Genomic DNA, 6,000 nt, shown 5'->3' on the forward strand with positions numbered 1-6,000 from the left:
TTCTAGTCTCGATATCTAAAACTCGACTCATCTCTCATTCTAATCTAGGGATCTCGGTGAATAAGAACGTAACAAGTCTCCCACCTACTACTACCAGTCGCAGTGGCGGTACGTTCTTATTTCTGGACTTTGGTCTAATCTATATCGAATAGAATGCTATCTGTATCTGAAGCATAACGATATACCAAACGTCCAGTGCCTTGGCGTATCTACCAAGACTAAGCCTATTCTGACAATGTGCAATGGGTCAGTGACAAGTCTGTCAAACTCTAACCCCTCTGTCAGTGACTCTTACTTAATAGCTCTCTGCTTTCTACTTCTAATTCAATAGAATAAACATACTCATTAAAACACAAAGGTATAAAAACAATATCATACAAGTATGTGGTTTAGGGAAACTCGAGTTAAATCTAACTCAAGTCGATCTCCCAATTGACATCCATTTATACCTTTCTCTTCTCGGTCTGATGAAGACGAAGTCTTGTATTCCAATCTGTCCATAACCATTCTGGCAATGACAATCGTATAAATACAATATCAGTATATAATTCAATTCAAGACCTGTTCTGATCAATACTCAAATCGGTATATAATCTGATCCATATCTGAACAAGGTACAATCTAATTCATATCAATGATATCATGATACAATCGAAATCATTACTGAATCTGATCAATATCAATCTACTGATGTTTCGACGGCATAACAATACAGTCACGATAACCCCGTCTATCTCAACATCACCGATATAATACCAGAATTCATAACCAGTATCAGTACAACTCATAATCTGAATAATAACACAACTCTGATATAAAATCTCAACTAAATCAACTCTGAAATTCATAACAATTTCATAAACAGTCTATTCTTTAAACTGACTTCAGTTATACCATGTCTACTGTAGCAGAAACATCATATCTGATTCATATTCAATTCTGACAATATCATAAATTTAAATCATGTCTAAACGTAACAAAACTTACGTCCAGTTGTAGCCTGCGTCGATAGGAACACAGTACTGAAGTCGGATTCACAATCGGACGGATGGATCTCCAAAATCTTCAATCACAAATTGGAATCCTTCCTCGGAGCCTTTTCTTGATTACTTTCTGAATTGTGAAGAATGAATCGCTTGAATATCTATATATATACTGCATGCAACACCAGGAAACATGGCTTATTTTTCAAGCTGCACGTCGCACCGCGGGTGCGCTCATTCAGTAACCGCGGGTGCGCTCAGTGTAAGGATATACATCAACTTTTCCGAAAGCTTCGACCGCGGGTGCGCTCAGTCCTGTAACGCGGGTGCGCTGACCTCACTGTAGCAGAACCGCGGGTGCGGTCTGTCTAGCACCACGGGTGCGGTGTCCCTTCCGTAATTAATCTCCAACTCTCTGTCCATCAACCGCGGGTGCGGTCTTGTTTGTAGCGCGGGTGCGCTCATGCTACTGTAATTCTTCCACAATTCATGAGCTCAACCGCGGGTGCGGTCCTTTCCTTACCGCGGGTGCGGTCTATTATTTCATGCACCACTTCATAATCTCATTTAGTGCTTCTCATTACATGTCATGCATACTCATATCTTCCGAATATCACATCAATGAAGATTACAAAATCTCGAGCCTTACATTTCTCCCCCTCTAAGAAATGATTTCGTCCTCGAAATCACAAGTAATCAATTCAGATATATCAGAAGAAATGTATACAGAGTTTAAATCAAAGTTCATCTCAATGAATCCATTCTGAAATCTTAATCTCATGACAAGTTCTGTCTTTCAGATAGTCTCTTTGAGGCCCTGTCAACTTACTGTATTTTCAATAATAGAATAGTCTTCATTCTGAAATATCTTTCTTGTACGGATTTGTGATTCTAAATTGGAATAATAATTCAAGAGCATAATATCATAATACCCTTCGAAATAACTCTGACCGAATCAATCTCATAATACTGGCTATACAACATCTGTATATACCAATCAACAGCTCATACCAAATCAATATCATTTGTTGATATCAAATCTGTTTATCCCAGTCAAGGATACATTAAATCTTCGGCCCCAAATACCAATCGTCATCATCCGACGTTGGCGTATTAAGTCTGTCTGGTCTGAGCTATCTTCATTCTCTTCTGAATTAGCTACATTTCTTTTGTCATATCTCTGATCGTATCAAATCTTATCTCAAGTATCTCCGAGATATTATTCTTATACCAAAGAAATCTGCAGTACTCACTGTACACTATATCATCTGTAACTATCTCATTACTCTTCTGATGGCTATTATCATACTATAATTCATAGGATGACAATATGTCATATTAACTGGTGCTAGCATCCAGCACTGCCACTCCCTGGATATCTCTCAATATCCGAATTGTACGCTCTGGCTATCTGTCAGTCTGTGGATAATATATGAATGAGTTCATGGTACGTTCTGCCACAGTTACAAACTCAATCAAAATCACAATCTGATATAGTCTAGTTCTACATTCTGATCAATCTGACCATTTCTTTGCCATCGATCTTTGTCATCTAGTCATGTTTGTACGTCATCTTGTACAAACTAATAGATATAGATTGAACAATATGTCAATCACAATCATATCATATCACAATCTGGAAAGTATTGCAGTGGTCTTATTACGAAATTCATCGAAATATCCCCCCCCATGTCTAGTCAAGAATATACAAATTCTGTAATAAATCTTCTGATCTCTATCTTTCTATCTTCATTTATTGGCGGTTCAGACATTTCAGTACAATTCTGCCAACATTTCAGCATAAATTCTGCCATAACTGATTTAATCGGTCTACATCAAAACTATCTGTTCGAATTATCATATACTTTCTGTTACTTGAATGACTACTGAATCCATTTCTGTGCGCTTCTGACCCTATCTGTCATTTCCAATTCGAACTATTTGGTATAAACAATCAGTTAATAATATAAATTAAAGAAAAATACCTACCTGGTATTCGGTTCTGATTGTCGATATCAAATTCTGTTGTACAATTCTGAAACATTTGACATCACAAGATAATCATTCTCATACCGTAAAATTACATATCTGTCACTCTGATCGATGCTCTGTTCTGATTATTGAAATTAAGCTCTGAACATTCTGATTATATTTCTGATCTACTGAAATTCTCGAATTCAACTCTGATTCGGATTGAACTGTATATAATCTCAACGGTTCACATTGATCTGTATCAAATACGGCTGTAGAAATATGACAATACTCAGGTAGACACAAAACAACAATCGTATACGAAAATCTGTCAATTCAGACCAAACATACATTTCTGACATCTATGACATTTCTGAAATTTCTGATATGTCTGATATCGGTATCATTCTCAGTTACTGATTCTGATCTCAACTGTGTCAAAATCAATCGGTATACTAACTTCAGATATCGCATATTCTGAATACAATCTGTTTCAAGCAGGATTCATATCTGAATAATTTCTGTATACACTAATCACAGTTCTCAGAGTATTCAATACAATCTTCAGATATTCGATTCAATCAATCAGATGCTACAAATATATCAAAATGTCATAGATACAACGAGCATAAAATCATCATAATATCTCTGAACATACTGAAACATGCCAAGGAGAAACATTAAATCAGATGTAACTCCTGGTCGGTACTCTTCTACTGATCTTTCAATTCTTTCAGTGTCATTCTGTACATTCAATATCATTCTGTACTGAATTCTAAAACACAACCAGTATCTGGTATCAATTCAATTCTGAAATCTATCTTTCTGATATAAAGCAAATCTGAAATCTTATCTGGGCAAATATCAGCCAACTCGTACATCATTGGCAAATCTGCCAATGCTAGACTCGATTTCAGTATGTCTACTGAATACATAAGGATGCCATCTGCTCCTTTCTATAACAATCGAGTCCCTAGACAACACAAATATCAAAGGAATTCTGAATCTAGAATCCTTACCATGAAATCTCTACTCATCAGCCATATCTGGTTTGAATCTTATACTCTCCTGACAAGAATCTATAACAGTTCTGTACTTGTTCAGCATATTAATATCAATAATGCGGTCAACTCAGACATACAAGCACATCATAATCTAACTCGAACTCATTCCCATCTTACTGTAGTATACAATATTTCACAGAAATATCTGATATCAATCTTTCTTCCCCAACAAGTAAGGGAATCAATACTACAGTACAATCAAACTCAACAGATACAGTATATCTCAATGCAACCCATTCAAAGACAATTGTAAGAAATGCATTAATATATATCAATACATATGCAATATAATCATAAAAGAACAGTACCTGCCACTATATCATCAAGTGCCTCTTGGGTCTGTTCCTCGGTCACTACCACCAGATGGTCCTGATCCCTGAAATTTTCGGGAATCTCTCTGTGGACAAACTTTAGCAAAGTGTCCCCGTTGTTTGCAGATATTGCAAATACCAGTCACTCCCTGGCATTGCTCGGTAGGATGTCTTCCTCCACAAGTTCTGCAATACCCTACAATGTAATTCGAGCTAGAACCACTGGAGCTAGATGACCCGCTCCCTAACTTCTTGAACTGCTTCTTTCGAGCTTGTAACTGTTCTTTCGTCCCACTACTGCTACTGCCCATCTCAACTATGTGGGGCAGTTGCTGTGAACTCGATATTGGAAGAACATACGATGCTCTCTTTTGTCCTCTCAGAACTGTTTCTGCTCTTTTGGCTCTGTTCAAGGTATCAGCAAAATTAATCGATCGTTTCACATTTACCAATATACGTATCTCCGAACTCAATCCCTGAATGAACTGATCAGATATAGCTTCATCATTTCTAGCAACATGAGGGACAAAACGTAGCAAGGTAAAGAACTGGCCCAAATACTCATCAATACTCAAGTGACCCTGTCTCAAATTTGAAAACTCTGCACTTTTGTCTTGTCTGTATGATACGGGGAAAAATCTTTGATAGAATTCAACCTTAAAAATTTTCCACGTAATTAGTGAACTACGTTGTTCCAAAGCTTCTTTGGTTATTAGCCACCAACTACTTGCAATCTCTTTTAGCTGGTTCCCAATCAGTGTGACTCTACAATCATCTGTGAAACCAAGAAATTCAAATAGCATTTCTATGTTTTCAAGCCAATTCTCACAATCTACTGGCGTCTCAGTACCCTTTAAAATCGGCGGTGGAAACGACTGAAACCTCTTCATCTGTGTTTCCATCGGAATTTCTGATACATCTATCTGTTCAGTCGAAGTACTACCCCTTTCTGGAATTCTCCGTGGAGGTATATCTGCTTATCAAAACATTAGTACTCAAATACTACAAATCTGTTCCAATCTTTCTCTGGTCATCTTACTGCTGATCAAGAATCAAATCTGATTCATACTCAATAATACATATTACCAATTCAAATCAGATAATTAGATAACATGTATTTTAAAGCAGTAAAGCATAATGTCATGCTAGCACACACAATGTAAGTCAACATTAAAATAAATCTCATGCTAGCAATCACATGCAAGGAAAGAAAACTCACTCTACCCCGCTCATTCTCTTCTATCTCAGTCTAAAGGATCTATCGCTCTGATACCACCTGTTGTGGGGACCCGGACGCTAATCATCTTCTTAATCATCTCTGGGATTTAATTATCAATTAAGATAAACAGGGTCTAAAATTTTTTTTCTTTAAAATGCGGAAGGTAATGGAATCAATCTATTATGCATCTCAGTATAAAAGTACAATAATGTACAACAATTATTCAAACTAGTCTAAGGTTCAACCACTAAATTTCAAGTATTAAACCAAGTCGACAATAAGTCCGGAATCACCACTCTAACTCATCTTCTCTCATCATCTTCTTGACCCCGATCATGTCCCACCTGTTGTCATGCACACATACAAAACAAGACAACAGCCGGATACTCCGGTGAGAATAAATCCCAGTATAAATAATGTATACATGCAGTTAACTGACTTAACATAAAAGC

Source organism: Primulina tabacum, chromosome 14 (assembly GCF_025594145.1).
Source record: "Primulina tabacum isolate GXHZ01 chromosome 14, ASM2559414v2, whole genome shotgun sequence".
Classification (NCBI taxonomy): Eukaryota; Viridiplantae; Streptophyta; class Magnoliopsida; order Lamiales; family Gesneriaceae; genus Primulina; species Primulina tabacum.